The sequence below is a fragment of the Saimiri boliviensis genome, chromosome 1, assembly GCF_048565385.1.
Source record: "Saimiri boliviensis isolate mSaiBol1 chromosome 1, mSaiBol1.pri, whole genome shotgun sequence".
Lineage (NCBI taxonomy): Eukaryota > Metazoa > Chordata > Mammalia > Primates > Cebidae > Saimiri > Saimiri boliviensis.
This window is the reverse complement of record NC_133449.1, coordinates 77,885,056-77,909,178: the sequence shown is the minus strand read 5'-3', so window position 1 is coordinate 77,909,178 and position 24,123 is coordinate 77,885,056. Positions and strand designations below refer to the sequence as shown.

Sequence of the window (24,123 nt, the reverse complement as noted above, 5' to 3'; positions counted from 1 at the left end):
GTTTGGCTGCTCGAGAACAACAATTTAGTGTTATAGGATTAGCCTATAGCAGAGCTATGCCATCATGAATGCTGACAATGGAGGGTCTTCTGCACAAATATTTCATCCTGCAAGCAATAACTATGAGCTTTCGCCCATGGACTTGAAAATATGTTCTCGAACAGCTCTTTCTGCATATTCTATGGCTTTTATTCATTGCAATGGTTAATTTTATATGTCAACTTGACTGAGCCATGGAGTGCTCAGGCATTTGGTCAAATATAATTCTGGGTGTGTCTGTGAGGGTGTTTCTGGATAAAATTAACATTTGAGTCAGCAGACTGAGTAAAGCAAAATGCCATCTCTAATGTGAGTGGAACTCATCCAATCTATTGAAGATCTAAATAGAATAAAAAGGCTAAGTAACAGGGAACTTCTTCTGCCTGACCGCTTGAGGTAGACATGGGTCTTTTCCTTTTTCTTTGGACTCAAAAAAAGAGTTAAAAAATCAACTCTTTTTAGGTCTCGAGCCTGCTGGCTTTTGGCCTAGAACTTACATCACTCATTCCACTGGGTCTCCAGCTTGCCACCTACAAATCCTGGGGCTTCTCAGCCGCTACAATTGCATGAGTCAATTCTACAGTTAGATGGATGGATGGATGGATGGATGGATGAATGGATGGATGGATGGATAGATAGATAGATACATAGAGAGACAGATAGACAGACAGATAGATAGATTGATCCTATTGGTTCTTTTCTTTGGAGAACCCTGACTAATATAATCATGTATAGCCATTCTAGCCCTGGGTAAGAGGGATTCCCATCCTAGGCCTTATACTTTAGAACAAAACAAAATAAGTATGCATGTATTAAAGAACACCTGGGCACCACTGTCCCTCAGGACTCATCATTCATTACTGCCACCACACAACCATCCCTAAGCATCCACTCTCATGGTCAACACTGTTCAAGCTCAAGGGAAAGTCCACATCTTTCACTCTGTATTCTCAAAAGGAAAAGCAACTGTGTTTGAATTCCATGGCCATTGTGGGCTGTACTGCTGTCATTGACATTGACATCACTTTAGAACATGGAAAAACTGAGCATTAGAACTGCTTAGTCAAAAGAATAATCTTGTCAAATTTTTTCTCCTAGATATCTTGAATTTAATAAATTGTTGCAAAACTTTGGTTTCTCAGAAATGCTGACCATTCTTACTGTGCTTTTGTGTCCCAATTCATGAATTCAGAGGAACTCATGAATAAGCATGGTATTTACAATAGTTGCAAAAATATTTACCAATTCATATTACTCTTAATTTTGTATATAGATATAGGTGTAGCATTCATGAAGCATGAGAGTAAGTCTTTAGCTTAGCAAGTAGATGGACAGTATTTCCTGAAAAATAAGATTTAGAGCTTTTTCAAAAATTAAATTTAAAATGTCAGCTTCATTTATGCAACTTCAACTTAAAAATTTGGTATCATTAACTGAAGGTTATACTTTGTCTTTTATTACAATACTTTTTAATATTTTAGAAAAAAACAAATATAATTTTAATCTGTGTTTCATGTTTATATTACATTTTTATAAAAACATATTTGTCTACTTTTATTACAATTATAACTTTTATTTTTTAGATTATGACTGTCAATAGAAAACCAATGTGTGAAAAATTTGATCTCCATAATTAATATTTTTTGTGAAAATTAAAGTAAGAAAATAAAGTATACATTTTATTACTCGGGCAAACATCATCAACCATAAAAATGACTCAGATATGCTCCATAACAATTAAATTCTGCCATCTTTGATTTTCTGCCAACTTTCAGTCATAGGAAAAGAATAGCTTTAAACATATTTGTCAATTTTGCCACTGGAAGGTACAATTGTCAAGCTAGGAGGAAAGACATATTTTAGGTAAAGTTCATTAGTTTGATTTACGACTTTGAAGTATGTGGACCTGTGTGATGTGGGCCTCCAAGTGCACTTTTGCCTTCGTCTCCACAAATATAGACCTATAGCTATGTTCCCAATATTTTCAGGCGGCCAGACAAGTCACGTGCAAGGGTGAGGTGTGACTACGTACATGTGGCCACACATATCACATCTTTTTTGTTCTTTAAGTTCAAGAAGAAACATACTGAACTGAGAGATCATGAAAATATGGGGAAATTCAGTGGATCAGCTGGTGCTTGAAACATCAAACAGATGAATGGGTGAGAGGGAGGCTGCTAGGTATTCATCATGGAGGTTGGCTTCTTTTTGACTCATCAGGCCGCCTCTGTGTGGTATGACACAAGGTTTACCCTTGTAAGTCTTCCCACCAGTCTGTCACAGTGGCTGTGATTCCCAAGAGTGTTTTTTTAATTGAGTCACAGTTGAGGGCTTTCCTCCAAATGCAAATGCCCCACTGCACAAGAAAGCATGATCAGCCACTACGTACTCTCTTATATCCGTCCATCGGAGTAGAGCCTATTGGTTCCTTGGCAATGGGTCTGTATAAAGAAGGAGTACTTGGTGGGAGACATGGCCCATTAAGCACTCTGCCTGAGGCAGGTTCAGGAAAGTGAGGACTGTGAGTGGCTGGTATCTCGGTGCTTGGGAAAGAAGCACACTGAAAGAGGAAGGGGTGACATGATGGGCAAGAGGGCCAGACAACAAATGCTACCTGCTTGATAGTGACTCTTTGGACTGGCTGACTCCCTTATTTCTAATTACCCTATCTGACTCTCTGGCCCTAGACCTCTTGGAGTCGGCACCCTCTCCAGAAGGCTGATAGATTCTCAAGAGAGAAAGCGGGGGAGCCAGAAGCCCAGTGTGGGGCTCAAGTGTAAAGAGGTGGGTACTGATGACCATGAATCATCTCCTCAAAGAAGTCACCAGATTCTGATGCTTCTGTGGCCCCTGTCTCTGAGAGAAAGCAGTCAAAGCTTCCTCCCCTCAGAGATGGCCGACAGTAAATTCCAGGTATAGTGCTTTCAATTCCAGACGGTAGACTGGTAGACTCAGGAGAGCCCATTAGGCCCAATTCTTGGAGGTAGGGAGGGAGACATAGAATGCTGCTGGAAGAATGCTGAAACAGGAGTGAGATCTGAGTGTCTCAACTGGGTGCATGACCTTGACTGAGTCATCGTATTTCTTTGTGCCTCAGTTCCCTCATAAAAAGGTTGAAAACAAATGTTGGCAAAAGCCCATTTGCCCTTTCGAGATGCAATCTCTCTCTGTCACCCAGGCTGGAGTGCAGTGGCATGATCTCAGCTCACTGCAACCTCCGCCCCCTGGGCTCAAGAGATTCTCCTGCCTCAGCCTTCTGAGTAGCTGGGATTACAGATGTGCACCACCACACCCAACTAATTTTTGTGTTTTTAGTACAGACGAGGTTTTGCCATGTTGACCAGGCTGGTCTCAAACTCCTGGCCTCAGATAATCTACCTGCCTCGGCCTCCCAAAGTCCTGGGATTACAAGCGTGAGCCACTGAGTCCAGCTGCCCATCTGTCTTTAACATGCCGCAGAGGAGAACTGCAAAGAGTGGAATTCCTATGTCCAGTTTCATCAATGAGAAGAGCTAGCTCACAAAGAAACAGCACCAGGTACCCCATTCAGCCTGCCTGCTGGGGACTTGCTGGCCAATAGGATATCGGAATACCTTGTCATAACCATTTCTAGATAACTGAAAGCCAGTCACATTCTTGACAAAATTATTACCTCCTTGGTTTATGCAAGTGATTTGAACGTCCCTGCAGCAGCTGGGGATACACAAGATGCAGCACCTGATAGAACTCTGCACTCCTATGACCTGGGAGGAAGAGGGCTGGGACCTCTCCTGGATTTTTCCTCGGGCAGGAGTCAGCCTTCTCTGGCTAAAATCAACCCTGATTGGAGACGGGCCCCTGAGTCCTCGAATCTCACTGAGGTGGTAGCCTCAGGGGCTTGTCATTCTCAACAGATGACCACTTGAATTTGTCATTACATTTGTGATCTTGAAAAAGACCTTTGGCCTCTTTTTACCTCCATTTTTCCATCTATATAATGGGGGTAGCACTATCTTCTGTTCCCTTTACTGATTCACAGAAATACTGATTCACAGAAAAAGCATGAAAATCAGTGAAGTAGTAAGTGTGAAAGCAACTCTCCCTAACCAATAGAACCCTGTCGTTTGGTCTGATAAGAGACTGCTCCTAATGACAGACTTAAGACACACCAATGAGCTTGAGAAGAAAGAAAAGAATAGTGGGATGTTTAAAGGAGATAAAAGACAAGTTTTCAACAGGAATAATGAAATGACTCAATCAACCGCCTCCCCTGGTCAGGAATGGCCCTAGAAATAAGTGAGAAAGTAAAATGTTTCATTTCCTACCCACTTAAATGCCCTCAATTTGCCTACGTGTGGTCCAGAGCTCTGCATTCCCAACCACTCTTTCCCATGCTCATTCTTTGCCCACATTCTGAAGAACTTTTCTAGAAAATAGTCATATTTATACATCAATTTATGGATCACTACTGTGAGGTAAATGTACTTGCCCTTTTAAAATTGGTGGCACACTGCCTTAACTCAAAATAGTGACCAACACTAGGCATTTCAGATATATGGAGGAGAAATGGGGGAAGACTTTGCCACCCCAACTCACATAATGTATAGGGTCAGCCAGTCCATATAGTGAAGGATCATCCCTTTCTAAAGACATGCAGTCTGGAGAGAAAGATAGCTACAAAGGTCTGGCAGAACTGTACACTTTCAGAGCTGTGCAGCTCCGTTCAGTTAATTCTCAGAGTAATTGAGGTGAGCGAGCATTATTGTCAACATTCCTGTTCCACAGATGAAAAACACGGAAACTCACAGATGAAGCAGCATTCCCAAGGCATACATGTTAGTACATAGGGAAACCTAGATATGAACTCAGCCTGCCAAAGTTCTATGCTTTGGGCCTCACGTTGCCAAGAGATGCAACTGGTTAAGACTCTGGAGAGGAAGAATTGCACTTGGTGTTTACTTAGTGCTTGCGGTTCCAAAGTTGCGCCTGCAATTTCTCTTGCCCCACCTTCCACATCCCTTCCATCTCCCATTACGATCCCTCAGTGAAGACAGGAGCATTGAGCAAAGCTGAATGATACTGACCACTGTGCCTAACACCTCCTAGGGGAGGAAGCACCTGAGAAGCTAGACCCACACCTATGAGTCCCCTTTGATGACTTTCTCTTGGTAAAACAATTCAGGACCTCAGAGCTGTTCTTGAGGCCTAAGCTCTAACACATTACCCTTCGGATTTGCTTTTGCCGTCCGGGTTTATGAACCAAAGGCAGGGGGAGAAAGTTAATTCCAACTGCAACTTATTTCACTGGATGCATCTAATCACTCCCTTTTGCTCTGTGGGCCTGTCTTCACGGAGGGATCATAATGGGAGATGGAGGGGACGCGGAAGGTGGGGAAAGACAAATTGCAGGCGCAACTTTGGAACCACGGGCACTAAGTAAACACTAAGCGCAATTCTCCCCCTCCAAAGTCTTAAACAGTTGCATCTCTTGGCAAAGTAAGGCCTAAAGCATAGAACTTTCCCTTCTAGGGGCTTATGCTTGATAACGCCTTTATAGTACTCTATGGAGCCTTTAAACTTGGCAGTGGCCTCCCTGGTTATATCCCTTGGTCCTCTTCTCATGTATATGGAACAGAGATCATTTTTTAAAATCTCATTTCACAGATGAGGAGACTGGAGACCCAGAGTTGTTAAGTGTCTCACCTAAGGTCACACAGTTAGTAACTAGGAAAATTGAGATTAAACACGGATTTCATAAGTGCCAGACCTAGATTATTTCCAGTCATCCCCCTAGCTTCTTAAAAGCCTTATGGCTCCACATTCCACTCCTAGTTTTGTATCCAATAGAAAAGACAATATATATTATCCATACAAAGACTTGTACACAAATGTTATAGTGGCTCTATCACCTAGCTCAAACTGCAAATGCCCCAAATACTCATCAAGGGGTGAATGGATAAACAAATTATGGTATATGCATACAATTAATATTCCCCAGCAATTAAAAGAAAGACATATTGCCATACCCAACAACATGGATGAATCTCAGAATAAGCAGGCTGAGTGAAAGAAGTCAGACAAAAAGAACATATGCCGCATGGTTCCACTTAAATAAAGCTCTAGATAATGTAATCTAGTGGATCATGGCAGAAAGCGCTATCAGTGGTTTCTTGGGATCGAGAAGGGGACTGGAAGGACAGGAGTGAAGGATTACCAAGAGACACAGAAAACTTCTGGGGTTGAATGTGCTCACCACCTTCACTATGGTGACAGTTTTACAGGTGCTCTTGTCAAATTTAATCAAGTTGTACACTTTAAATATATATAATTTATCATATATCAATTATACCTGAGTATATAATTGACTATACACTTTTTTTTTTTTTTGAGATGGAGTCTCACTCTGTTGCCCAGGCTGGAGTGCAGTGTGCAATCTCGGCTCACCGCAACCTCTGCCTCCTGGGTTCAAGCAATTCTCCTGCTTCATCCTCCCTAGTAGCTGGGACTACAGGCACGTGCCACCACACCCGGCTAATTTTTGTACCTTTAGTAGACACAGGCTTTCGTCATGTTGGCCAGGCTGGTCTCGAACTCCTGACCTCTAGTAATCCACCCACTTCAGCCTCCCAAAGTGCTGGGATTACAGGTGTGAGCCACCAAGCCCGGCCAATGTAGTTGCTTTTAAAAGCCATATAGCTCCTTTTGGGCCATCCCCTACCTAACCTGATTGCCAGAGATGCTCTCCTTCCTCAGGCTTTAGCCTGTAACAAGGTTGTCACTGATGAAATGGCAGTAGAGGACCTGACCAACACTGATTAATCATTATTCTAATCACAATATAGTCTTTTCCTCTATTTCATGAATACAAATTTAGGGTGATTGCAGCATCACTCTAGGCAAAGGCTTTCCTTTTTTCCTGCCTGAGGATCACTTAGTAAAACTAACAGAAGCAGTTACTATTATTTTTCCCATTAAATAAGCCTAGTAAATATTTGGACTAGCCTTGCAGGTTTCAGAGACATTTCAATTGTAGTGGGCTGAAAAGATACAGAGATGGAAGAGAAAGAGTAAAAGAGGGGACAAAGAAGGTGGAGAAGAAAGAGAAAAGAGGAGAACTGAGAGCTAGAAGCAGTCTATCTGGAAGGGCTAAAACACAACCGCAAATACTCTTCTTGCAAATCAGCAGGCAAGTTGCTGGTGGGGCCACTGCTAAGCCACCCCATGGCTCCAGGACCCAGAGTGAATGTCAAGAGCCTGGGAACCTTTCCCATCTCCATCCATGAAAGTAAACAACTTCAGCTGAGAGTTCCCCACATTCTTGGCCAGCTCAGGGACACATATGCAATCCAAGGCCAAGAGACAGGACACTAGAATGGGGTTGTCAAGAAGTAGGCACAATGGCAAAGTTGGGGGGCAGTTTTCTGCCCCATTGCCTGAGTGAAGACGGAATTCATTTAAAAGTGATGGATTTCCTCTAAGGAGAGGCCCAGGCTGTGCCTTGGGTTGTCTCCACTCGCGGAGGGGATGCAGCTCTTGCGAGGGGAATCCCTGGCTGGGGGAATCCCTAGCTCTCATGAGGGGAGTTCCTGGCTATTTCTTTACTGCTGAGCACCTGCCTGGAAAAACTGCTTGACGCAGAAGGAAACTTCCTGCCTGGCCATGTATATTAGTCAGAGGTCATTAGAGAAACAGACCCATAGAAAACACATAGATACATGTGAGGGGATTATTGTGGGAATTGGCTCACACAGTTTTGGAGATCAAGAAGTCCACAACATGCTTTCTACAAGCTGAAGAACCAGAAAAGCCCATGGTGTAATTCAGTCAGATTCCAAAGACCTGAAAACCAAGGGAGCCAGGGTCCAAGAGCAGAAGATGGCTGTCCCTGCCCAAGAAAAAGGAGTCAATGTGCCCTTCCTTCACTTTATGGTTCTATCTGGGCCCTCAATGTCCTGGGTAATGCCCACTCAAATGGGTGCAGGTGGATCTTCTTTAATGAATCTACTGATTCAGGTGCTATCTCTTCCAGAAACACTCCTGACATTCAGACATAATGTTTTCTCAGGTATCTGGGTTTGCCCCAACCCAGTCAAGTTCACATAAAGCTAATGCTCACACCATGACACCTCAAACACCAGGGAGGAGACTCTGACAACCTGTGGCATTGGTGGTGCTGGCATCACTTGCATCATGGACACTTAGCGTGATCGCTTAGGAAAACTAAATGAAATCAGCTGGTGGAGCTTACTAAACTGTACATATCTGCAAAACCTGAATCTCTAAGAGCACTGCCAGATAATCGGCATTTGAACCAGATCCTCCACATAACTCCTACCCATATCAAAATTTAGGAATCACTGCTCTCCTGGCTTAGAAAGCTGGGAGCCTGGTATCCCTTTCACAAGCAGTTGAATACTAGACTTGCCTCAGTTTACATAAAGGAAAGAGAGCACTTCCCTATAAAATAACCAAGATCTTTCCTGCCATGGATATTTGTCACAAAACGTTTCTCATGCATACTAAGTTACATATTCTATACAACAGACATGAAGGGGGAAATCTCTTCTGTCAATTATTTGCCATTCTGTGGAAAAAATGCAGGCAGACAGGAAGGCAGGAGGCCATGGTGAGCTGTTGCTGAGTTGAGCATGGTGCAAGGCCCAGGCCTCTCATTGATGTTATCCCAATTTGTCCTCAAAACAGTCCTAGGAGCTACAGGTGATTACTCCTATTTTACGGTAGAATCTAACACTCTTTCTTGCTGGGCACTCCTGACCACACAGCCTTTGCTCTTCATGTAGAATATGCTGCAATCACCAGGGCCCCGGAAAATGGCATGTCATTAAGAAAGGTTCGAGGCCAGAGAATTAATCAGGATCCAGAGAGCATAAACCTGTTCCCTCCACCAGCACTTCCTCCTCAAAAAACATCCCATTTTTTCTCAGTTTCATACCTGGCTTGGGTTCCATTCCCCCTGCTGGCAAGCAAAGGCAAGCCTCTGTCCCTCCCTCTAACACTGTGGACTAAAAGATTTCCCCAAAAGGACATGCTTCTACCTACACACAGCCCAAATGTCTGGGAGTGGGGTAGAGACCCTGGGAAAAAAGGTTGCACCTGTACCCGAGTCACTGCAACGTGGAACACAGCAGGACAAACACAGCCTGTCAGGTCACGTCTGCCCAGGCTTTGAGGCAGGTGCTTCCAGCACGTGTGTCATGCTGTTTCCAACCAGGTGGGCCCAGATGTCTTGGCTGCATGCCTCGCTGTGAGCCCCACCTCCAGCCCCATGGGGGTGCTCTGCCCCTTGCCAAGGAGCAAACTTTCATATCTTACAATATAGTCATAGGCTTTCACATCATAGCAACAACTGGGGCATGGACCCAAGGACCACAAGAGATGGTCTGTGGTGACAGAAGATGAGTATGGTTCACCTGGGGAGATGGGGGCCAGGCTAGGAAGCTCCAGCCTGCTTAAGGAGGCATGAATGAGAGGCATGGCGTTTCCTTTCTCCTTCTCTGCAATGTCTTCATCTGCAAATTTGGAATCAATTATTGCCTTACTTTGGTTTCCCCGAAAGCAGATTGCGAGGAAAGGATTTGGACACAGGAACTATTTCATTTTAGAGGCAATCACAGGAAACACAAGTAAAAGAGAGAGGAAAAAGATAAGGAACAGAGAACAGCCAGAGAATAAGCTGAGTACCATGAAGCTCTATCCCTCTATCCCATTCAGACTCATGTATAATACACCAGAGAACTGTCCCACTCAAGGATGGAGAAATGGATATGCATCTACTAACTCCCATCCTGCATTAGTTGAGGATTGCCCAAGGACAAATTAAAATCCCTATAATTCTGGGCTGCCTTGTACATGGGCAGAGAAAGCTACCACATAGAAGGAGAAAGGGGCTTCAGGCATGGAAGCTAAGGGACAAGGGGCTTGAAATGCGAAGTTACTGGTGGGCAGAGGGGTTATGTCTACTATACCTACAGGTTTCCTTGGAGTGGGGCCATGGAGGTGGCTGATACACAAATAACATAGGCTATACTTATCTTCCCATGGAGTGTTAAGAAGATTAAATGAGGCAAAATAGAAAATGCTTAGCACTCTGGCATGCAGCACACATGCAAGAAAATGCCTCAATTATTTTTATTAACGTGGGGATTTACATCACACTCCATAAACTCGTCTCACCAGACTGGCCACACAAATACCTCTCTTCTGCCTAAGTTCAAACCAAAAATTCCTGGAGATCAGCACCTGCTGAGGCCAACATGGGAACAGAGGGGTCACTGGGCACATGGCCCTGTGGAACTACCCAGAGGATGGTCAGCCCAACACAGCACATGCTGTCTGCAGAGCCACTGGCTGGCTGAGAATTCACTCTGCCTGCTCTGTGAAGTCATCCTGCCCTGGACAGGAGCCTTAACTAAATTCCCTTGTGATCTCTTGGCACTCACACCCTCGAATGTCCACAGCATTCTCAATTTATCTTTTACTGTTCAAGTTCCATGACTAGAACATTGGAGCCAAACAATGCAGAAACCCAGCCAAGTGGATGCCTTCAGAATTCACATAGAACCCATGGAACTCATGGGTGTTAAACACACACTAAGCCTGTGTCTGGATCATAGATAATCACTGTGGTTACACAAACACCTCTCATTTAGGAAAAACAGAACCTGGAAAAAGCATTAGCTAGTGGGGAGTCAATAAACCCACCCTGACATCTATACAAGTGATTTACTCAAGGTCATTTAGATGGTCTTAAATTTGCTCCTTTCTGCACTTCTTCAACAGATATTAGTCGAGCATCTACTATATACCAGGTGATTTTAACTGCATGTCAGGTGCAAATGACACAGCAAGGAATAAGACAAATAAGTCCTCCACTGTGATGGTGTCCATGTTCTCCTTTGGAAAACAGACAGTAAACAGGTAAATAAGTAAAGATTGTATTTCAGATAGTGATATGTGCTGTAAAGAAAATAAAGCAGGCTAAGAAGATAGCAAATGATAGGATGGAGAAGGGAGTCCTCTTTTTAAATAAAGTTGTCAGGAAAAGTTGGCTTGAATGTGGCATGTGAACAGGATGAGAAACGGTGAGCCATGCAAAGATCTGGAGGAAAAGCACAGGAGACAAATCAACAGCAGGTGCAAAGGCCCTGAGGCAAGAAGGACCTTGCATGCTTGAGAAATGAGACAGGCAGTCTGACTAGAACTCAGTGGGCACTGAGCTCTGTGAAGTCAGAGGTAGGCAGAGTCCACTCAGAAGGAAGATGGAACCTGCGGGTTCAGATGCAGGTAGGCTCACACATTTCATGGTAGACATACAAAGTGATTCTCATCTATTGCTTCTGTTTGTCTTGAGGATGTAAGAAGTAAGATCCTCAGCATAAAGGGAGAAACAGCAAAACGGTGCTGATGCTTTGAAGGGAAAGGAGGTTTGAAATATCTTGCAGAGAGGGCAAGTAAATTCACAAAGGGAGTGTGATAAGATTGCAGTACTGATATGTGTTATCTTAAATTTAAAGTCAGCAAAGTTCTTAATTTCTATAGCCACATCAAGCTACTTGGGTATGGGCCCAGAGTAAACAGAGTAGGGATTTTGACAAGAAAATCCAACGGAGAAGGAGTGGATAAGGGTGCTCAAACATCTCTGGGTATGTGCATGTATCATTAACCATGAATCTGAGCCTGAGGCAGGCAATAGAGTCAGTGGATTGAAAGTCCCACTGGGGGTTGAACTGGGGGTGCTGAAAAAGTGGGATATGATGTTCAGAAAGGAGACACTTGAAATCAAGAGTGTAGAAAAAGGAACAGTTATCGGTTCTGAAGAGGACTAGGTACAATCATGGAAATGTGTGGCACCTGCTATATGCCACAACGTGGGAAACAAGGACCAGATCAGAGTCAATGGTACAGGGGGATATTATGGACCTATAAGACACAGTGTCTGCCCCCCATGAGTATAAAATGCAGTTGACAAGACAGAACCATGAGCAAGTAACAACAGCCAATAGTGCCACATCAAACAATGGTGGAATAATAACTTATTTAAGGTTAAGAGTTTAGCCAGCTTTCATGAATGTTCTCTGTGACATACATAATATTATCTCCATGAGTTTATTGTCCTTACTTATAAATGATTATGTTGAGACTCAAAAAGAAGCAAAGCCACTTGCCCAAAGTCTGACAGTTAAAGTATAGCAAAAACCAACACAACTGCTGTGTCTTCTGACTCCTGTCCTGGTTCTCTTTACACTAAAAAACAGAACTTGACACACGACATCATTAGATCATAGTTTCTGAGATTGCTTGTGTTCAAATCCCAGCTCCCCACCACTGGCCAAATAACCATGAACAAGTGATGTCTTCTCATTGTGCCTCAAATTTCTAGAAAAGCAGGCTATTGTAGTACCTACCTCAAACGGTGATGTGAGAATTAAATAAAGCTGGAAATAAACCTTACCTAGTATATAATAAGCACTCAATAAACATCAGGTGTTGCTATAATAAAGTGAAGATTTATGATGCCTGCTATAAGCACTACTATCCTGCCCTCCTCAGATGCTGTCAAGAAAATCCAGAAGAAAAGCCACCTGCCCGCCCCACCCATGTTGTGCCTTTGATAGACGCTTCATGGAAGATTAGGGCCTTGAACAAGGTGATGACAGTGGATAGAGATCCTCAGACTTAGATCCATGGACAGGTACAGGGAGGGCTTGTCATATGGAATAACAGCATGACTGAGGACATGAAAGGGGGTCTTGGTGGGAAAATGTTCATGATGCAGTAAGGATATCAGGCATCCCAGAAAAGGTAGGTCCTGGGAGCTCTGGGCCAGGGGAGAACCGAGCGAGTCTGGGGATGGGTTCCCTCTCAAGCTTCTCTGCTCTTTCAGGTGTAACCATGGAAAAATAGAAAGTAATGCCGCTTGCCCTTTCTTCTGCTTATCTTCTGGTGGCCTCTGTGAGTAGGGAGCCATTCCACATAAACACTGAGCCCAGAAGAATCCATCTGCAACTGTCCAATGAACCGAGTCCATCAGAAGTTATGGGAGCATCAAGGTGAAAGGGCAGGACCTCCTCATCTCATGTTGAATCCAACATCCATTGTAATGCCCTGTGCATTTCCCCTGCCCCAAGCTGGGAGATGAAGAAAAATCGTGTGTGAAATAATGTTGGCTTAAACTTCAATGAGAAGAAAAAGAATTTGAATGATAGTGGACTCTCTGTTCTTAACTGACCTTATTATGAGCAGCTATTGAAGAATTTTCAGGATAATGAGCTACCTCATCTTCCATATAACAAGCCATGAGCAGATTGCTCAGGCATTACAATCTCAGAAAAAAAGAAAGAAAAGAAGAGAAAAACAAAACAAAACAAAACAGACATCAGTGGCTTCCACAGTTAAAAAAAAAAAAAATTCACATTGTGGATGGGGTCACTTCTCCAGTCAGGCTCTCTGCCATCGGATTCCAGGTCTCAGGAAGGCACATCTAAGATGGTGTTCGCGCCCCCCAGCTGCACTCCCCCAGTCCTGCTCACCCTGGAGTTGTTGAGCTCCCAACACATTGCCACATAGGCAAAATTGTCTTTCACACAACTCTCCATCCCTTTTGGCAATCACTATATCATCAGCAAGGAACCCCTCCAAACAACACATTCCCTAAAACCCAGCCTGAAATGGCTGTCCCTGACTTAATAGTTATTCATTTATTTACTCATGGAAAACCATTGATGAGTAGCTTATATGTGTTTATCATTGAACAAAACAAATATAGTATCTGCCCTCCCAAAGCCAGCATGGAAGATGGATGTTAAATTTACAACCCCATAAAATAGGGTTAAGTGCTGTAGTCAAGGAACTACAGGAACTAGTAGTACTCAGCAGAAAGGAACCTAAGCTCCTTTGTCGGGGGTCTGGAACAAGTCAGGGATCATCTATGCTTAAATATTTAGTGCTTGTTGTTGACATTCAGGGCATGTTCATGCCACCGTAGGCCAACAAAGATGCACACAGAATTACATACCTTGGTCCTGAACAGAACGGGCCCTTTATTTCAGTGCCTCAGGCAGGCCTTCAGAAGACAACTTGCTGGGCAGCTAAGTGAAGAAGAGGAAGGACCAGGATGGAGCCTTGTTTCAGATCTGCCAGTGACTTGCTATACAAATGTGGGTAAAATACTCAACAACCCTTCTGAGTCTCAAATTCTTCCCACTAAGGGTGAGGGAATGCAACAGAACAGCCCTTATACAACAACATTCTATAAATCCACAATAATTGAGGGCTTGGGAGAGATAGCTGTATCCCTCGCCCCTTCCCCAATTTAGCCCTTCTCAACCCTCAAAAATTATAAGCTCCTCATAACTAGCCCTCTGTAGACAAAGTTCCCAACTTTATAACCATTCGATGCACTGTTTATTTGGCACAATGTTTGGGACACTTTCTTCATAGGAGTTTTTATGGAAATAAGACCTGGGCCCTGCCTTCAAGTTGTCTACACTCAAGTGGAAGAAGTTAGCTGAGTTACCATTACATGAGACAATAAATGACAAAAAGCTGTCGAGAGCAGACCACAAATCCATGCCAGTGTGGCATAGAGGCAAGCATGACTCTTCTCTGCCTTTCCTGACACCTCAACACTCTACCGAGTAGATCAACGTTCAGGAGAGAGGGTATATTTCTCAGGTGGCCAAAGAACCCTTGGTCCCAAGTGGAAAAAGAAACATACTCCCAGCCAGGGTTTCTTGACCTCAGTACTACTGAGACTTTGATGTTGTTGTGGGGGCTGCCCCATACACTATAGGAGGTTTAGCAGGTCCCCTGACCTCTACCCACTGCCTATAGCAGCCCTGACCAACCAAAGTTTCCAGATACTGCCAGATGTCCTCTGGGGGACAAAATCATCTCCACAAAGAAAAAAATAGAGGATTATGCAAAAAGATATTAACCATTTTAGATACATGAATAGAAAATCACTTCAAGACAGATGAATTTTGCTCTTTGAAAAGCCCCTCCTGATAACACTCAAGCTTCCTTGCTCTCCCTTATTTGAATTATCCAGTTATACCCTGAATTTGGATTTAGAATTGAGGGTAGTATGAAAGTAACATGTAGAATCAAATGTGGAAGATTTTTGTTGACAAGAAGATAACTTTGTCGCTGTGACTTCCAAAAGTCACCCATTCAGCCTGCATGGTGACTGAAAACAGTGTCAAGCTGGTCAGAAAGGCATCAGTGACCAACCGAATCATTCTAGCCCATTGCCCACAATCCACCAGGCGATGCTCATCAGAGGAGAAATCATTAGGGGACATGGGGGTGGTGGGCATGCAGAGAAGCCACCTTGGGCATTTATTCATTAGTAAGCACTTTCACCAATGACCTTGGAAGAGAGTTTTGGGAAGTGGTGATTTCAAAAATAAGCAACCGTAACAACTAAGACATTACAGCAAAGCAAAAAGACAAAGTTTTTACTTTAGAAAACTTAAGAAACTGTTCCCTTGCTTCTAGCATTTACTTTTGTTTTCATTCTTCCTTTTATCTTGTAAATACATTATCTTTAGCAATCAAATTTGCAAATAACACATCTGTAACTTATAAAGCACAATATAATATGTGTGAGCCCCTACCCAATTCAAAAATTAGAACATTATAATTAACTCGCACACTCCCACATGTATCTTTCTTTTCCTTCTCACCTTCTTCTCCAGACATAATCACTGTCTCATTTCTACTGCTTTTTAAAAGTTTTTACTGCTTTCAAAAGTTTACCATAAATGTATGTAAGCTTAAGCTTGTTGTTCTTGCTCTTGAGAACTACAAAAATGATATGTGTTGTGTTCTGGGGCTGGCTGTTTTTATTCAGCTTTATATTTGCAAAATTTATCCATATAACTTATATTCCATTCCATTATATACCAGAGTGTATTTATCAATTTTCTTGTTGGACATTCAAGTAGTTTTCATATTTTTGCAATTATGAGAAGGACAGTAAAGAAAATTCATGAACACATGCAAGAATTTTTCTAGAAGTATGTTTGCTAGGCCATAGGGTGGGCAGATGGTCACCTTATGAGATAGTGCCAAATGATTTCCCAAAGTGTGTGCACCACTAGCAATATATAAGACATTGTTATTGACCAACATCCTCTCAAATTTGATTTTCTTTGATTTCTTAAAATTTTCCAATTTCTATTAGAAGTTCACTCAATTTTAATCCTTCTAAATGTTTCCCCAATTTCTGAACTATCATTCCTATGAAAGAGATGTGACTCTTCAATCTTTTTTATATTTTAAATTAATTCAATTGAACAAGGATTCATAGCACACCCACCACATCTTGGTACCATGATTTCTGTTTCAGAAAGTGGAAAATGCACCCCTGCTCCCAGGAGTTACAGGAAGAACATTGTCATGCAAATCAGAGCAACTGGAAAATGACACCAAATACAGATTCTAAGGAAACACTAAGAGAAATCAAGAAGATAGAAACCAAAACAACAAACCAATCTTCACCTACCAAATTAGCACTAATTTTTTTTAGTGACAACATGGAAAGTGTCAAGACAAATGCATTGTCATACATACAACTGGTAGTAGTATAAATTGGTAGAATCATTCTATTGGATGAGTTGAGAAAATTATTCAAAAGCCTTAAAGAGTATAAATGCTTCTTAATTCTTGTATTCTACTGAGGGACTTATTCTATAAAAACAATCAAGAGTATACAAAAATTTAATGAAAGTGAATTTGTTTTGCTTGAAAACTTTATTAAAATAAAAGTTAAACCTGAAAATAGAACAGTCAGAATGCCAGACCTTTGCAAAAAATCAGCAAGGAAAAGGAGAAGGAGAGAGAGAGAGAAAGAGAGAGAGGGAAAGAAGGAGGAAAGGAAGGAAGGGGGGGAGGGAAATTTTATGTGATAAATGAGAGTAAAATTTTATATAATATAGCAACTATTGACCAAAGACAAAAATCAAAATTTACCAAATTGCCAATATTGGAGAGATTGATTAAATAATGTTTATTGTAGCCAAACACTGGAATACTGTGTAGCCAATTGGAGTGACACTGTAGAATTATATTTATTGAAATGGAAAGATATCCAAGTTATAGTACTCAGTGAAAAAAAAAATCAATTTACAAAGAGTTGCAGGTTCAAGTCTGCAAAAAAAAAAAAGTGCCAGTGGTGCATATGCATCAAAAGAGAGAAAACTTTTAAATAGTCATATGCTACAAAGCTTGATATTTTCTAAATTGGAGCACAAATTGGAAAGGGTATAGGTAGAATGAGTTGAATTATTAGGAATGGCTGCATCAAGGAGTAAGATCTTGAGGGATTAGCTTTTAGAGAGTGAGCAAATAAATAAAATGGGTCTTCAACTAATGGAATTCCACCTTCCCTTCCATTTCAGCACTGGGGGGAGAGCAGAGATCTAACCCAGAAAATGGGTATTCATCTGTTCAGCAGCCTGCAGGAGAGCCAGCCAGGCACACGTTCCCTGACTGGAAGACCGTGCGGACTCTAAGAACCTGTTACTGCATCACTGGAATGCTTACACTAAGTCAGTTGGTCAACAACCAGCCCGGGTCATTTAACACGCAGGCGGCCTGTTCAACTGAATTACCCAAATCACCCCTTCACATATGACAGCCAAAAATGTTGCTAGTTACCATTTACCTTGAAAGTATTCATATTCCATAAAGGAAGCTTATTGTGGATTTACATTCTCCAGACATGGCTATAAATACAGTGCTTTTTATCCCTACTGACATAAATATCATAATGCAAATGTATCATAATTTCATAACCAAAACTTGGGTTCAGTATACTGTCTCATAGAAAATGAAACTCAGCTTGATAATTTGCTTGGGTAGGGAGTAGGGGGGCCCAGGAGGAGGGAAAAATGACTGTTCGATTGATAGTCTCAAATTTCCTTCAGAAACCAAATAATCTATAAAATTTTAAGGCAACAAAACATGAAGAAAAGATGTTACACATTTACTCAAACATTATATCTCAATGAAATGGGTATTTAAAAAAAATACTATTCCGCGTTTCAGCTTAGGAAACTCTAATCAATATAGGTATTTTAATGTCTTGATTTCCAGGAAAAAAACCCTCCTTGAAGAATATAGACTCTTGAGACTCGGCCCTTTAAAAGAAATAAGGCCCGGACATGGTGGTTCACATCTGTAATCCTGACATCTTGGGAGGCCAAGGCAAGAGGATCTCTTGAGGCCAGGAGTTCAAGACCATCCTGGGCAACATAGTGAGACTCTGTCTCTGCCTGATGTGGTGCTGTGCACCTGTAGTCCCAGCTACTTAGGAGGCTGAGGTGGGAGGATTGATTGAACTCCTGTATTTGTTGTTGCAGTAAGCTATGATCACACCACTGCACCTCAACCTGAGCAACAGAGCAAGACCCTATCTCAAAAGAAAGAAAGAAAGAAAGAAAGAAAATCAATAAATAAATGATAGCTAGAGAAATACATGCCTCTGCTAGAATTTTCCTCAGCAAGCTTATACCAACTTCTAATGCAGACCCAGTGGAGTTGCCACCCCTTCACACTGACCAGTCAGTGAGGCCAGATGACAAGTATCATTTGTCATCTGATTCTATGATTCTGACATTGATTCTAACATTTCTGCAGTGGAGAACAAATGTGATCAACATCATTAATCAGAAAAACATTATCTTCATATTGCTCTACATGGGAGGTAACAGTTTGACACCATTTGGGAGTGGGGTTCTCTGCCATGGCAGGAAAACCTCTGCAGCCACTGCAGACATAAGAGAGGCCATTGCTTTACCAGAGTTTGGTTTCTAATGGGTTCTGTTCTGTAAAGAAAAGTGACTGGTTCCACATTTCTCTGAGCAACATTAAAATTCACCAGTGTAGTCTCACTTAATAAAAACATGGCCACTGTAAGAGTCTCTACAAATACACCAAACTTGAAATTAAAGGGTGAGTTTATTGTTCTTATGGAAACATGGATCTCTTTGCATTAGGACTTGGTGAACAATAAATAAATTTCCAGGAGAGGTCTCCTAAGCTGATATGCATTCAAGGTATTATCTTTGCTCTGACTGTATGTGCTTCTGGGTGAAAAAATTCTAATTGCACTCCCATTCAAAAATCAACCGTGGGAATAAGGAATCATGCTCATTTTATGCACAGCTGCCCGAAGGCCTTATCCTTAAAACAAATTACAGCACCTCCTATGCGATACACACACTGAAGCTAATTCTAACCCTACAGCAAAACTCCAAAATTAAACTTTAATCTGTGATCTAAACAATTTGGTGTTTGTGATCAATCTTGGTATTTTTATAAAATGCCAAGGTAATTGTTAGAGCAGAGGAAGACATTGTCCAACAGCACATTCAGGTAGAACCAAATGAGGCTCCTGGGGCAGGAGCCGGGTAGAAAGAGACTTTTCGGCTGTACCTGTAGGGAAGTTAGGACTCTGGTAGGGCCAGAGATGAAGAGAGAAGGGGAAGGGAGGGAGAAAATGGGTTGGGAGGCAGGGCAGGAAGATAAGAAGATGGTGAGACACAGAGGGGAGGGGCTCAGGAGGAGAGCAGGGAGGAGAAGCGGAAGCAGGGAGGAAGAAAGAAAGAAAAAAGGAAGAAGAGAAAGACGGGAGGGAGGGAGAAAGGGAGAGGGATGGAAGGAAGGGAGGGAAGGACGGGGAGAAGAGAAGAAGGGAGGGACAGGGAGACAGGAGGGAAGGAGGGAGGGAAAGAAGGAAGGGAGGGAGGGAGGAAGGGAGGGAAGAAGGGAAGGGGAGAAGAGGTGAAGAGGAGAAGGGAAGGAAAAGGAGAGGGGAGGGAGGGAAAGAAAACCTCCTATCACACATTCTATTTGCTTCCGCCTGTCCAAGACCCAGGCAGCTTGCCCCTCCATTAAAGCAATCACTTTGGCCCTATTAGAAATTAAATTTGGTCTCTTGAAACTGTACACTCAGAAGCCAGTAAGGTAAAAGCAAATTTGCCACGATCTCTCCAAAAGCAAAGGGGGCCAGGGGATGACAGGTTCCAGAGCAGGGAGAACACCACCTCAGAAACGTGCCCCACAGAAGAGAGTTCAAAGAGTTTCCAGAGAAGGTCTGCCTTTTCCCAACTGGCTGCAGAGCCTCTGCGTCCTGCAGCAACCTGCTCAGCCGCTCTGATAAGTCAGACAGAATTCATGGGAGATTACCACACAGCTCCTGCCAAGCTGTGCTGCAGCGCGGGTAATAGATATGCTCCAGCACTAAATCCTAAAAGGCCCTGCTACATCTGTCAAGCATGCCCTGGAAAAGCACCCTCAGTTCAGATGTTATCACTGCTCTGCCTGCATCAGAAGATTTAGTGTCCACCCTGGAGGTTGCTTTTGCTGCACAGTTTTCAGGGGCAAAACAACAAGGGAGAAAGATGAGAGAAAAACGGCAAATTATTCTTGCTTAAAGCAAAAGAAATAAAGTGATGTGCTTGCAGACTAGTTCAGCTTCTCGCCCTGCATCCAGAAGGTCCCAAATCCCACATTAAGGAGGTACTGATGTTCTAAGCTGATTAGCTAGGACGGTTAGAGTCCCTGGACTGTGACACCGCGTAGATGATCTTCTATAGAGTGACTCTTTCCCAAGGAAAGCTAAACAACAAACCCAGCAGGGATCCATGGGCAAGAGATAGAAGATGCAAGCTTTTGATAATTAACTTTAAAACAGGTTCGAGAAAAAGCTGTTCTGATATAAAATGAACTTTTCAGAGCATTTGCTTAGGAAAAGAAAAAAAAATAAACCCCTCCAAACAGTTGTACTTCCCACTAACCATGTTTCCAGATGCAGCTTCTGTTTGTTCAAAATGTATTTTAAGCACTACTTTGGACATTTTGTTCATTATGAGCAAAGAAGAGTGTTACAGTTATATGTATTTTTAAAGCGCAGAGAAAAAAATTTTATATATATATATATATATATATATATATATATATACTCTCAGTGTTTTAAGCACAGGAACTCTGCATATTAACTGCCTGTTTTCTCACCAGAGCCTGTAATGAATCCAAGAGAAAGGGAGGGAAGTCTTAACCGGACCTACCATCTCAGTTTTCTGAAAACTGCTCACTCTCTTAGCTCAGGATAAGTGCCCAGGGTGTAGCTCACGTGTCTATGGGTCCTGGAGAGGTGTGGACAGCAGGGGCATCTAGTGGCATTGCAGGTGCAGACCCTTCTAGTGTCTGCCCATTCATGGAGCTGAACAAATGATCTGAAGGCTGAGCTGACCTATAACACGGCACTGGGCAGATGTTTAGACTCTGAATCAAGAAACAGAAGCCAAAGACCCATGTCTATGAGTATCATGATTACCTAAAGTTATTAAAAACTTCTTGAAGAAAATTAGCTCGTTTTCCAAATAACACCACAAGATGTCTTCACATGAACCAAGTGCCCATTCCTGAAACCAAACTTTGGGGAAAAACCCAGGATTGATCATGGGATTAGAGCTTTCGAGGCTCCGTGGTGATCTTCTCGTTCAAAAACTAAAAAGGATCTTCTTTTCAGAAAGCCTCTCCAAAGCTAATGGTACTAAATTCATTACATGAATTGTCTTATTTAATCCTATCAGCGGCTCTGATAGGCAAGTCATATTATCACCTCTATTCTTCAGAGGAGAAAACAGAGAATCAGAGAGGTTAAGTAATTTGCCCAAGCTCACACAGCTTATAATTATTCTGTTATTTGAAGTAAGCCACTCAGTTCTAGGCAAAGATTAAGCCCTCCATCAGATCTTCTTGTTTGATTGGATCAATATTTATTTCCACACTGGATTCTTGTAATGCTTGCTGAAAACCAAGAAGCATATTTTGTCAAGAAGTTCGTTTGGTTGCACAGGAGCTGAAGATGACATCCACTCTCTTTGAGTTCCCTGGAAGCCCCACCACTCCCCAGAAAAACAGTAGAGGCAGCGATTGAAGACAGTGACAGATTCTTCCAATCAATGGTAAGGCACTGCCTCCTCCTAGCCTTCCTCACCCACACCTTGCGAAACTGTCACGGACTGGGAGGAGACAACACTTCATCCAAGAGCTGAGCTCCAGGCACCCTTGTCAGAGAGCACTGGTTTCAGGTGTTTATGATCAGAGTCCAATTAGCCTAAGGGGAAATTAAACAATTGGCTGGCAGCTCACTGATTAGCAATTATTTTCCCAGAAAGTTAGTAGAAGCAGTGGTGACTGCTGAGCCCCAAATCCCCATGGCCTCTTAGTAACTTTGTATAAAAATGCTCCCATCCCTCTGTTCCCCAAACAAGCTGCAGCTTCTCTGATAAACATTCTGGCCTTAGATTTTCATTCTCATTCAAATACTCCTTGGTATTTGATTTCTCCCTGATTCATATTTGGAATAGCATATACTATGGTCACTGAATTATCACTCAGCCCTTTCTTCAAACCCACATTCAGAAGAGGTAAGTTGGGGGTCTTGTGGTAGGGTGGAAGATACATTTGTGTCAGCAGCTGTATACTCTTATCCCGTGTGATTCCAGACCCACACAGCTAAGCCAGTGCAGGAGTTACAGTCTAGTTTCCCTCCCAGATACGACTATCTGGGCCACATGAGATGGAACCCAGGCAGCATACTGTGGTCATTAGATCACGACTCTGGAATTCGCAAATCTGGTGTGAATTCCACCTCTGCCACTTACCACTTAGACAAGTTAATCAATTCATTCTGGATCTCAATGTCCTCATCTGTAAAATGAAATAAAAGTACCTATCTTGTAAGATTGTAATGAGGATTAAGTTGAATAAATACATGGAAATCACTTAGCACACAATGTCTAGTACAGAATAAGAGCTTAATGAATGGCACCTGGTATTGTTGCTGGTACTTTATTACAATTTATTATCACAGGCTCTTTAGTACTACTTTCTAACCTGCTAACCTAGCTAAAGATTGTGGGGGTTTTTTTGGGGGGCGGGGGTTGTTTTATTTTTTGTCAACTGGATGACTTTAAAGAGAACTTTCAGAATTATAACCTAATCTGATTAGTAAGCAACTAAAACTGACAGTCTTCCTGACCTTACAATGAGGTCCCTCCTTACATATCTTTAGAACACTTGGGCTCTACCTCTTAGAGTGCCTTGTATTGCTACTTAACTTTTTCATGTGTGGTTTTCTAATGAGACAACCTCTTTGAATGCAAAGATACTACTTTCTACTTGTGGATATCTTCCTCAATGAGCAGCACAGTGGCAGGCACTGGAGGCCACTCAGTCTAACAGAAAGACAGCAAAATCAATGAAGACCTCAAATGGCCAATTTAACTGGGCCACATGACCAGTTTCTCCAAATGTAGAAATTCTCTACATGTGAGGAACTGAGGTGATAACTCTGTGGTGTGGCACACTGTCTTCTGGACTTGCTTTATGTCCCAGCAGCTAAAACAGGCCTTGACTGTAGGGAGCAGCATCTTACAAGGCACCAACACCAGCACTCAGCACAGATCTGGGCACACAAGCACTCCAGTATTCATGATTGACAGATGGAGTGACTGTACTTCTGCAAGAGATTTGAGACTCTCAGGACTTAAAAGATGATTCTTTCCTCTCCCACGTCTCCACCTGGGGTAGGGAGGACTTGCTGTGAAGGTAGCCTGAGCTTCTCTTTCTGATTCTGGCCCTCCTGTCTGAAGCCACAATCAGGGAAAGAATCAGAAGTCTCATTTTACTTCAAGATTTCTGGCCTCCAGTATTAAAGTCAAAATCATGTTCACATTTTTTAAAAGCCAGGAAGTGCCACCATTGTTTCCTTGCAATGTTTCCAAGGCAGTGAGATTTTTTTAGCTGTTTTCCAAAAGCAAAGCTTGAGGGTGACAGTACATCATTCTCTATTCACAGATAAACAGAGCAGAGTCTTATACTTAAGGAAGAAAAGTGCGTACAGCAGTGGGAAAATGCTACGAATGAATTATTTCCTTGAAAATAAATCAATTCTTGAATGATTCCCAATAAAGAGACTGAGTCCCATTTGTGTTTTTAAGTCTATTATGCGTTTAGGTCCATCCAACTGAATTAAAGAAAATGATATGACGTGTGTTTGAAACACGG

The 24,123-nt window shown here is 42.4% G+C and overlaps 1 long non-coding RNA gene across 1 annotated transcript in view; it reads right to left on the bottom strand.

The window, feature by feature from the left end:
- The window catches only part of LOC141584610 (uncharacterized), a 130,530-nt gene that overhangs the window by 106,135 nt on the left and 272 nt on the right, over positions 1 to 24,123 (bottom strand). The window contains exon 2 of the long non-coding RNA XR_012517763.1: positions 22,719 to 22,764. This is a non-coding gene — a long non-coding RNA (uncharacterized LOC141584610). The remainder of the gene's footprint in view (positions 1 to 22,718; positions 22,765 to 24,123) is intronic.